Here is a 12,453-nt window from a genome sequence, read left to right as displayed (position 1 = left end):
TACAAGGAAATTTGCAGGAGGTGCCGTGCGTCTGTGCTGAGACCCCGACAGCGCCGTTTCGCCACTTCAGGCTTCTTCCTAATGGGGGCGAGTATGTTTGTGCATGCTAAAAGTGCTCGTATTTAAAGGGCAGTTAATGAACAAAATCCTGTACAGCTGTGCTAGCGACGTCATGGATTGATGGAACGGCGCATGCGCCGGTTTTCGGCTGCCCGTATAAAGCTAGTGGTCTCCAAGCAACCCGTCCCTGGCAACCAAGCGTGTAACGCTCGCGTCACCCAATGGGCGGGGCCGGGAGCCACCGTGCGGCCGAGACCGGGTCATGCGCACTAATCCAAGCGCCGTCATCCAGCCAAGTGAGTATCGCTGCAGGGACCGAGCGTGGTTAGCCGGGGACGTGGCCCAGACTAATCCAAGTGCTGTCATCTAGCCAAGTGAGTATCGCTGCAGGGACAGAGCGTGATAAAACGGGGGCGTGCCAGAGACTAATGCTATATACTGGCAGGCCGTGTATAAAGGGAAAATGTCACTTCCAATGCCAAACCATTTATCCAAATACTGGGCAATATCTAACAATAGTGTGACTAACCCACCGCCCAGCAAGACTACCAATAACAATAACTATAAGGCTCAAACGTAAATGCTAAGATTGTAATCTAAAAGTATGAACAAAGCCTATATATATTAAGGGAGGTAGAGTCTAAAGCCAGATTATTATCATATTCAATGTGAAAATCTCCCTATATCTAACAACAGGGAATATATAATATAGGCCCATGCTGCAGCTTAGCTAATGTTGCTGAGTAGAAATCGCTCAACCATATGTGCTATATATACAGACTATAGATAATATCAAATAGAAATAAGAGAATACATCCTAAACACAACCAATTATATAAGTCTTATAGTCCCTTATGCAAATATACGTTAAATGCAAATAAGTATATAGGTACAGGAAATGGTGTAAAAATTTTTGATTGAAGATATTCCAAAACCACAAAAATTATGCTGATAGACTGCCGTCCAAGTGTCGAGCTGTGGAAACTGATTTCCAAGTATAAAGAACCATCTAAAATAACACAAAAACAAACCAATTAGAAAACAAACATACTAAAAACTATACAGGGTGGGAAGACGAACCCACATATATATGGCGACTCATAAGGGTTTTGTGCTCTAACTCAGCCCCACTCTGCCCAATCGATATCTACGGGCAAGAGGGGGACTGATAATTCCCTTTATCACAATCTTCTTGGCATGTGCCTTAGACAATAGAAAAACGACCTCTTTTTATAACATGAAATAGATAGAGGACAGCGTCATGTATTCAAAATATCTTAACGATGATAGTGGGAACAAAACCCTCAATAGCCAATAGTCACTAGGATGTATATGGAAAACTGCCCACACCGATAAAGGAGAAACCAATTGAAAAACTAGTCACACAATATTATAACTTTCAAAAAGACAAAAAATGACCAGAACTCATAATATTCATAAAAATGAACTAAATCCCATTGTTTCATTAAGACCCTGAGGAGCAAGGGTTCCAAGTTGATAAATCCACCTACTCTCTTTGCACGCTAAGATTTTGCCTAAATTTCCGCCTCTATCATTAAGGACCACCTGGTCAATTGCTTGTATCTTCAAGCCTGTCGGGTTGGAATTGTGGAAGAGCCTAAAATGTTTAGATAGCGTTTTTAGTTGATGGATATCTTCTACATTAACTGATTTCTCAATATCCAGGATGTGCTCCCTGGTGCGAATTCTGAGCTCGCGTGTTGTGAGCCCAATATAGACTTTGTTGCAAGGGCATTGTGCATGATACACAACACCCTTGGAACAACATGTTAGATGTTCACGTATGGAGTAAGTCCTAGACCCATCATGGTTGGTGAAAGAGGTACTCTGGAAATGATTTTTACAGGCTTTACATTTCTTGCACGGGAAAAATCCATTTCTTGTTATTGCAAGTTTACCACCACTAATTTCCTTTCCCGAATAGTGGCTATGGACCAAGATGTCCTTAAGGTTTCGTGCTCTTCTAGGTGTCATGGCTGGGCGTTCTGGTAAGGTCTTTTTGAGAACAGGATCACTCAATAGAATGTTCCAGTGCTTCCGGAAGATATCCGTTAATTCTGGCCATTGTTTGTTGAAATTTGTTATAAACCTCACTTGATTCTGATTATTTTTATTACGAGATGTTCTGCCACCATATAGTAATTCTTCTCGCGGAGTCGCGCATGCTCTTTTATATCCCTTTTTAATTTGTCTTTTGCTATAACCACGGTCCTGAAAGCGTTGTGCTAATTCTACAGCTTGATCTTGAAAATTACTTTCTGTAGCACAAATTTTCTTAACTCTCAGGAACTGCCCGATTGGGATACCATCGATTGTAGGTTTATAATGGGCTGATGACGCGTGTAGCAAAGTGTTTGTGGCGGTTGGTTTTCTAAATATGTTTGTGACAATCCTGCCATTCGGGGCCACTGTCATTTGTAGGTCCAGGAAATCTAACGATCTCCCCCATTTATACGTTAATTTAATGTTGTAATCATTTCTATTTAACCTATCCATCAATGCTATTAGTTCATCGGTATTACCTTCCCAAACAAAGAGGATGTCATCTATATAACGACTCCATCCTTGTACCATCTCAATACCCCTTAGCTGGTCGTTTTGAAAAATTTCTTTTTCCCAAAAACCCATAAAAAGGTTGGCATAAGTAGGGGCGCAAGTAGCGCCCATGGCTGTGCCTTGTTTTTGGAGGAAGATTGTTTTATTAAAAATAAAGAAATTATGTTCCAAAACAAATTTAAGCAGGACCAAGATCAAGTCAATCAAAGCCTTATCCAAGTTACTTTGCTTGAGATAATATGAAACTGCATGAAGACCATCATTATGCCTAATTGAAGAATAGAGCGCCTCCACATCTGCTGTAACTAGGATGGCCCTCTCTTCTAAATATATTGAATCTAACCTTTTTAGGACTGATGTAGTGTCCTTAATGTATGATGGCAGTGTTAATACTAATGGTTGTAGATAGTAATCAATGATGGTACAAATAGATTCACAGAGGCTTTCTTTACCCGAGACTATCGGTCTCCCTGGGGGATCCTCTGGGTCTTTATGCAGTTTTGGTAGGAGATAGAATGTAGCCATTTTTGGTTGTAACTTGATAATATGTTCCAATAAACGTTTTGGAATAATGCCTTGATCGAATGCTTTTTCTAAGATTCCAATAAGTTCTTGCTGGAACTGTGTAGATGGATTATAAGTCATCTTCTTATAGCACGATTGGGCAGATAAGATTTTATCTGCTTGCTTCTCATAGAGATTAATTGGCCAGATAACTGCATTCCCACCTTTATCTGCCTGTTTGATGACTATATTTTTAAGATTTTGTAATTCTTTTAGGGCCATGCGTTCTTCCCTATTCAAATTAGTGTCCCAGCCTGGGCAATTAGGTAGGGCTTCAATATCTTTGGTTACTAGTCTCGTAAAGACTTCTATTGCTGGACATGTATTAAAATTGGGAAATGTTTTAGATTTAGTAATCAAATGCATGGGGAACTTACCAGTTTCCAATTGGGCATTCTCCTCGAGTAGATCTTCAAGATCTCTCAATGTCTCCCTTTCCATTTCCATAGGACATGAAGAATCCAGATCAGCTTTATAATGTATTTTTTGTAAAGCTACCTTACGGGCAAAGAGGTGTAGATCTTTTACCACCGTGAACTTGTCTAATGTGGAGGAAGGGGAGAATGTTAAACCGCTTTCTAGTAATTTAATCTGGGTATCAGACAAAATATGGTCAGACAGGTTGACTACCTTCATGCGGTCATCAGTCCGTTTTGCCTTCCTTTTAGAAAAGATATCGGCATACTTTCTGTTGTTCCCGACCCTTGTCCGCATGAAGTAGTCACTTGTATTTTCTGGTTCACTGCATGAAGTGCTGCTCTCTGAACCGGATATTGTTTCCCTGGGTATTATATCTTCATTACGTGGTACTAATTTGGATCTTTTCTTAGGCAATTGCCATTTATATATTCTGTCCATTTCATAATCTTTAGAATCTCTCAGATATTTCTTTAATTTCAGTTGGCTGATGTCATTCTCCCATTTATCTATGTCTTTTTCAATAGTTTGCATATAACTCTCCAATTTTTCAGAGGTTAGCTGTTTCTTCAAATTCTTGTGTATCTCATCAATCTCTTTATCGATCAAGTTTAATGATATCGAATTTTTATCTATAATGATCCTAAGGAATTCTAAAGAGCAGCACGTCGCTGCTTTTTTCCACCTCTGTATCAACTCTGTGTCCTCTAAATCAAAAGAGGGGTATACCTGTACCCTTAAACCTCTAGGGATGATGTTTTGATCAACATAATTTTCTAAAGTGGTTTTATTCCACCATGTTTTGAGTTTTCTATGCACAGCATTTTTGTATTGAGCCATCAAATCTCGATTCTCTACATTACCATCCTGTTTCGTGGAAGTTCCCTGTTTGAATAAGTCCGTGGCTTTGGACCGCCAGGATGTCTCCCTGGCCTTAAGGTCCATTATAAATAGCTGGGAGAATCTGTTAGAAAACAGCAATAAACATATGAATAACAAAGATCCCAAAATTATTAAATACCTTAACAACATTATGTAGAACAAGATTTCCCTAATGTATGTAGGGAAATAAAGGTATAAACACTAGAGCTAAAAATTGAAAAAACTTTATTAAATACCACATAACAATAAAATGGCATGAAACAATAAACAAATAGGGAACAAAATAATAAAAACAAATCAAGCACAGGAGTAGCACGATAAGCACCTCACAATACCAGACATGAATATAAATTGGCATGCGTGAATAGCATATAACTGTAGTCTAGACACCGAAGGTGTAGCTATATATTCTAATGTATTGGACAAAAGGCTCCATAACTCGAAGTATATGGCTACCCTATACTGCAACTAAGTATATGGGCAAAACAATCCACATTAGTCATTTGGGTTTCAAAAGCGGCATACAGCTACCACTATATACTCATATGAGTCGTAATCAGCTGGAAAATTAGTGCTGCTTAAGCCATGCCTATATCAAACAACAAAATTGCATAGAATGAACTCAATGTGCATTGCCTATCACTACAATAGCTGCCCTCAGTAACCATTCCATTGGTATGTTAAAAGTAATGGACCATATCTGTACTTCCATACAACAAAGCATTGGTGGTGAACTTACAAGGAAATTTGCAGGAGGTGCCGTGCGTCTGTGCTGAGACCCCGACAGCGCCGTTTCGCCACTTCAGGCTTCTTCCTAATGGGGGCGAGTATGTTTGTGCATGCTAAAAGTGCTCGTATTTAAAGGGCAGTCAATGAACAAAATCCTGTACAGCGGTGCTAGCGACGTCATGGATTGATGGAACGGCGCATGCGCCGGTTTTCGGCCGCCCGTGTAAAGCTAGTGGTCTCCAAGCAACCCGTCCCTGGCAACCAAGCGTGTAACGCTCGCGTCACCCAATGGGCGGGGCCGGGAGCCACCGTGCGGCCGAGACCGGGTCATGCGCACTAATCCAAGCGCCGTCATCCAGCCAAGTGAGTATCGCTGCAGGGACCGAGCGTGGTTAGCCGGGGACGTGGCCCAGACTAATCCAAGTGCTGTCATCTAGCCAAGTGAGTATCGCTGCAGGGACAGAGCGTGATAAAACGGGGGCGTGCCAGAGACTAATGCTATATACTGGCAGGCCGTGTATAAAGGGAAAATGTCACTTCCAATGCCAAACCATTTATCCAAATACTGGGCAATATCTAACAATAGTGTGACTAACCCACCGCCCAGCAAGACTACCAATAACAATAACTATAAGGCTCAAACGTAAATGCTAAGATTGTAATCTAAAAGTATGAACAAAGCCTATATATATTAAGGGAGGTAGAGTCTAAAGCCAGATTATTATCATATTCAATGTGAAAATCTCCCTATATCTAACAACAGGGAATATATAGGCCCATGCTGCAGCTTAGCTAATGTTGCTGAGTAGAAATCGCTCAACCATATGTGCTATATATACAGACTATAGATAATATCAAATAGAAATAAGAGAATACATCCTAAACACAACCAATTATATAAGTCTTATAGTCCCTTATGCAAATATACGTTAAATGCAAATAAGTATATAGGTACAGGAAATGGTGTAAAAATTTTTGATTGAAGATATTCCAAAACCACAAAAATTATGCTGATAGACTGCCGTCCAAGTGTCGAGCTGTGGAAACTGATTTCCAAGTATAAAGAACCATCTAAAATAACACAAAAACAAACCAATTAGAAAACAAACATACTAAAAACTATACAGGGTGGGAAGACGAACCCACATATATATGGCGACTCATAAGGGTTTTGTGCTCTAACTCAGCCCCACTCTGCCCAATCGATATCTACGGGCAAGAGGGGGACTGATAATTCCCTTTATCACAATCTTCTTGGCATGTGCCTTAGACAATAGAAAAACGACCTCTTTTTATAACATGAAATAGATAGAGGACAGCGTCATGTATTCAAAATATCTTAACGATGATAGTGGGAACAAAACCCTCAATAGCCAATAGTCACTAGGATGTATATGGAAAACTGCCCACACCGATAAAGGAGAAACCAATTGAAAAACTAGTCACACAATATTATAACTTTCAAAAAGACAAAAAATGACCAGAACTCATAATATTCATAAAAATGAACTAAATCCCATTGTTTCATTAAGACCCTGAGGAGCAAGGGTTCCAAGTTGATAAATCCACCTACTCTCTTTGCACGCTAAGATTTTGCCTAAATTTCCGCCTCTATCATTAAGGACCACCTGGTCAATTGCTTGTATCTTCAAGCCTGTCGGGTTGGAATTGTGGAAGAGCCTAAAATGTTTAGATAGCGTTTTTAGTTGATGGATATCTTCTACATTAACTGATTTCTCAATATCCAGGATGTGCTCCCTGGTGCGAATTCTGAGCTCGCGTGTTGTGAGCCCAATATAGACTTTGTTGCAAGGGCATTGTGCATGATACACAACACCCTTGGAACAACATGTTAGATGTTCACGTATGGAGTAAGTCCTAGACCCATCATGGTTGGTGAAAGAGGTACTCTGGAAATGATTTTTACAGGCTTTACATTTCTTGCACGGGAAAAATCCATTTCTTGTTATTGCAAGTTTACCACCACTAATTTCCTTTCCCGAATAGTGGCTATGGACCAAGATGTCCTTAAGGTTTCGTGCTCTTCTAGGTGTCATGGCTGGGCGTTCTGGTAAGGTCTTTTTGAGAACAGGATCACTCAATAGAATGTTCCAGTGCTTCCGGAAGATATCCGTTAATTCTGGCCATTGTTTGTTGAAATTTGTTATAAACCTCACTTGATTCTGATTATTTTTATTACGAGATGTTCTGCCACCATATAGTAATTCTTCTCGCGGAGTCGCGCATGCTCTTTTATATCCCTTTTTAATTTGTCTTTTGCTATAACCACGGTCCTGAAAGCGTTGTGCTAATTCTACAGCTTGATCTTGAAAATTACTTTCTGTAGCACAAATTTTCTTAACTCTCAGGAACTGCCCGATTGGGATACCATCGATTGTAGGTTTATAATGGGCTGATGACGCGTGTAGCAAAGTGTTTGTGGCGGTTGGTTTTCTAAATATGTTTGTGACAATCCTGCCATTCGGGGCCACTGTCATTTGTAGGTCCAGGAAATCTAACGATCTCCCCCATTTATACGTTAATTTAATGTTGTAATCATTTCTATTTAACCTATCCATCAATGCTATTAGTTCATCGGTATTACCTTCCCAAACAAAGAGGATGTCATCTATATAACGACTCCATCCTTGTACCATCTCAATACCCCTTAGCTGGTCGTTTTGAAAAATTTCTTTTTCCCAAAAACCCATAAAAAGGTTGGCATAAGTAGGGGCGCAAGTAGCGCCCATGGCTGTGCCTTGTTTTTGGAGGAAGATTGTTTTATTAAAAATAAAGAAATTATGTTCCAAAACAAATTTAAGCAGGACCAAGATCAAGTCAATCAAAGCCTTATCCAAGTTACTTTGCTTGAGATAATATGAAACTGCATGAAGACCATCATTATGCCTAATTGAAGAATAGAGCGCCTCCACATCTGCTGTAACTAGGATGGCCCTCTCTTCTAAATATATTGAATCTAACCTTTTTAGGACTGATGTAGTGTCCTTAATGTATGATGGCAGTGTTAATACTAATGGTTGTAGATAGTAATCAATGATGGTACAAATAGATTCACAGAGGCTTTCTTTACCCGAGACTATCGGTCTCCCTGGGGGATCCTCTGGGTCTTTATGCAGTTTTGGTAGGAGATAGAATGTAGCCATTTTTGGTTGTAACTTGATAATATGTTCCAATAAACGTTTTGGAATAATGCCTTGATCGAATGCTTTTTCTAAGATTCCAATAAGTTCTTGCTGGAACTGTGTAGATGGATTATAAGTCATCTTCTTATAGCACGATTGGGCAGATAAGATTTTATCTGCTTGCTTCTCATAGAGATTAATTGGCCAGATAACTGCATTCCCACCTTTATCTGCCTGTTTGATGACTATATTTTTAAGATTTTGTAATTCTTTTAGGGCCATGCGTTCTTCCCTATTCAAATTAGTGTCCCAGCCTGGGCAATTAGGTAGGGCTTCAATATCTTTGGTTACTAGTCTCGTAAAGACTTCTATTGCTGGACATGTATTAAAATTGGGAAATGTTTTAGATTTAGTAATCAAATGCATGGGGAACTTACCAGTTTCCAATTGGGCATTCTCCTCGAGTAGATCTTCAAGATCTCTCAATGTCTCCCTTTCCATTTCCATAGGACATGAAGAATCCAGATCAGCTTTATAATGTATTTTTTGTAAAGCTACCTTACGGGCAAAGAGGTGTAGATCTTTTACCACCGTGAACTTGTCTAATGTGGAGGAAGGGGAGAATGTTAAACCGCTTTCTAGTAATTTAATCTGGGTATCAGACAAAATATGGTCAGACAGGTTGACTACCTTCATGCGGTCATCAGTCCGTTTTGCCTTCCTTTTAGAAAAGATATCGGCATACTTTCTGTTGTTCCCGACCCTTGTCCGCATGAAGTAGTCACTTGTATTTTCTGGTTCACTGCATGAAGTGCTGCTCTCTGAACCGGATATTGTTTCCCTGGGTATTATATCTTCATTACGTGGTACTAATTTGGATCTTTTCTTAGGCAATTGCCATTTATATATTCTGTCCATTTCATAATCTTTAGAATCTCTCAGATATTTCTTTAATTTCAGTTGGCTGATGTCATTCTCCCATTTATCTATGTCTTTTTCAATAGTTTGCATATAACTCTCCAATTTTTCAGAGGTTAGCTGTTTCTTCAAATTCTTGTGTATCTCATCAATCTCTTTATCGATCAAGTTTAATGATATCGAATTTTTATCTATAATGATCCTAAGGAATTCTAAAGAGCAGCACGTCGCTGCTTTTTTCCACCTCTGTATCAACTCTGTGTCCTCTAAATCAAAAGAGGGGTATACCTGTACCCTTAAACCTCTAGGGATGATGTTTTGATCAACATAATTTTCTAAAGTGGTTTTATTCCACCATGTTTTGAGTTTTCTATGCACAGCATTTTTGTATTGAGCCATCAAATCTCGATTCTCTACATTACCATCCTGTTTCGTGGAAGTTCCCTGTTTGAATAAGTCCGTGGCTTTGGACCGCCAGGATGTCTCCCTGGCCTTAAGGTCCATTATAAATAGCTGGGAGAATCTGTTAGAAAACAGCAATAAACATATGAATAACAAAGATCCCAAAATTATTAAATACCTTAACAACATTATGTAGAACAAGATTTCCCTAATGTATGTAGGGAAATAAAGGTATAAACACTAGAGCTAAAAATTGAAAAAACTTTATTAAATACCACATAACAATAAAATGGCATGAAACAATAAACAAATAGGGAACAAAATAATAAAAACAAATCAAGCACAGGAGTAGCACGATAAGCACCTCACAATACCAGACATGAATATAAATTGGCATGCGTGAATAGCATATAACTGTAGTCTAGACACCGAAGGTGTAGCTATATATTCTAATGTATTGGACAAAAGGCTCCATAACTCGAAGTATATGGCTACCCTATACTGCAACTAAGTATATGGGCAAAACAATCCACATTAGTCATTTGGGTTTCAAAAGCGGCATACAGCTACCACTATATACTCATATGAGTCGTAATCAGCTGGAAAATTAGTGCTGCTTAAGCCATGCCTATATCAAACAACAAAATTGCATAGAATGAACTCAATGTGCATTGCCTATCACTACAATAGCTGCCCTCAGTAACCATTCCATTGGTATGTTAAAAGTAATGGACCATATCTGTACTTCCATACAACAAAGCATTGGTGGTGAACTTACAAGGAAATTTGCAGGAGGTGCCGTGCGTCTGTGCTGAGACCCCGACAGCGCCGTTTCGCCACTTCAGGCTTCTTCCTAATGGGGGCGAGTATGTTTGTGCATGCTAAAAGTGCTCGTATTTAAAGGGCAGTCAATGAACAAAATCCTGTACAGCTGTGCTAGCGACGTCATGGATTGATGGAACGGCGCATGCGCCGGTTTTCGGCCGCCCGTGTAAAGCTAGTGGTCTCCAAGCAACCCGTCCCTGGCAACCAAGCGTGTAACGCTCGCGTCACCCAATGGGCGGGGCCGGGAGCCACCGTGCGGCCGAGACCGGGTCATGCGCACTAATCCAAGCGCCGTCATCCAGCCAAGTGAGTATCGCTGCAGGGACCGAGCGTGGTTAGCCGGGGACGTGGCCCAGACTAATCCAAGTGCTGTCATCTAGCCAAGTGAGTATCGCTGCAGGGACAGAGCGTGATAAAACGGGGGCGTGCCAGAGACTAATGCTATATACTGGCAGGCCGTGTATAAAGGGAAAATGTCACTTCCAATGCCAAACCATTTATCCAAATACTGGGCAATATCTAACAATAGTGTGACTAACCCACCGCCCAGCAAGACTACCAATAACAATAACTATAAGGCTCAAACGTAAATGCTAAGATTGTAATCTAAAAGTATGAACAAAGCCTATATATATTAAGGGAGGTAGAGTCTAAAGCCAGATTATTATCATATTCAATGTGAAAATCTCCCTATATCTAACAACAGGGAATATATAGGCCCATGCTGCAGCTTAGCTAATGTTGCTGAGTAGAAATCGCTCAACCATATGTGCTATATATACAGACTATAGATAATATCAAATAGAAATAAGAGAATACATCCTAAACACAACCAATTATATAAGTCTTATAGTCCCTTATGCAAATATACGTTAAATGCAAATAAGTATATAGGTACAGGAAATGGTGTAAAAAATTTTGATTGAAGATATTCCAAAACCACAAAAATTATGCTGATAGACTGCCGTCCAAGTGTCGAGCTGTGGAAACTGATTTCCAAGTATAAAGAACCATCTAAAATAACACAAAAACAAACCAATTAGAAAACAAACATACTAAAAACTATACAGGGTGGGAAGACGAACCCACATATATATGGCGACTCATAAGGGTTTTGTGCTCTAACTCAGCCCCACTCTGCCCAATCGATATCTACGGGCAAGAGGGGGACTGATAATTCCCTTTATCACAATCTTCTTGGCATGTGCCTTAGACAATAGAAAAACGACCTCTTTTTATAACATGAAATAGATAGAGGACAGCGTCATGTATTCAAAATATCTTAACGATGATAGTGGGAACAAAACCCTCAATAGCCAATAGTCACTAGGATGTATATGGAAAACTGCCCACACCGATAAAGGAGAAACCAATTGAAAAACTAGTCACACAATATTATAACTTTCAAAAAGACAAAAAATGACCAGAACTCATAATATTCATAAAAATGAACTAAATCCCATTGTTTCATTAAGACCCTGAGGAGCAAGGGTTCCAAGTTGATAAATCCACCTACTCTCTTTGCACGCTAAGATTTTGCCTAAATTTCCGCCTCTATCATTAAGGACCACCTGGTCAATTGCTTGTATCTTCAAGCCTGTTGGGTTGGAATTGTGGAAGAGCCTAAAATGTTTAGATAGCGTTTTTAGTTGATGGATATCTTCTACATTAACTGATTTCTCAATATCCAGGATGTGCTCCCTGGTGCGAATTCTGAGCTCGCGTGTTGTGAGCCCAATATAGACTTTGTTGCAAGGGCATTGTGCATGATACACAACACCCTTGGAACAACATGTTAGATGTTCACGTATGGAGTAAGTCCTAGACCCATCATGGTTGGTGAAAGAGGTACTCTGGAAATGATTTTTACAGGCTTTACATTTTTTGCACGGGAAAAATCCATTTCTTGTTATTGCAAGTTTACCACCACTAATTT

The 12,453-nt window shown here is 39.7% G+C and overlaps 2 long non-coding RNA genes across 2 annotated transcripts; both read right to left on the bottom strand.

Moving 5' to 3' along the window:
• Positions 1–251: 251 nt before the first annotated feature.
• Positions 252–4,294, bottom strand: LOC138657280 (uncharacterized). Its single transcript, XR_011317032.1, has 3 exons — positions 3,832–4,294; positions 3,579–3,743; positions 252–1,069 (listed from the first exon to the last, which is right to left on the bottom strand). It is a non-coding gene; the product is annotated as an uncharacterized lncRNA (long non-coding RNA).
• Positions 4,295–4,772: 478 nt separating this feature from the next.
• On the bottom strand, positions 4,773–9,525 carry LOC138657279 (uncharacterized). Its single transcript, XR_011317031.1, has 3 exons — positions 9,063–9,525; positions 8,810–8,974; positions 4,773–6,300 (listed from the first exon to the last, which is right to left on the bottom strand). It is a non-coding gene; the product is annotated as an uncharacterized lncRNA (long non-coding RNA).
• Between the last annotated feature and the right edge of the window lie 2,928 nt (positions 9,526–12,453).

Source organism: Ranitomeya imitator, chromosome 1 (genome assembly GCF_032444005.1).
Source record: "Ranitomeya imitator isolate aRanImi1 chromosome 1, aRanImi1.pri, whole genome shotgun sequence".
Classification (NCBI taxonomy): domain Eukaryota; kingdom Metazoa; phylum Chordata; class Amphibia; order Anura; family Dendrobatidae; genus Ranitomeya; species Ranitomeya imitator.
This window is presented reverse-complemented; position numbering and strand designations above follow the sequence as displayed.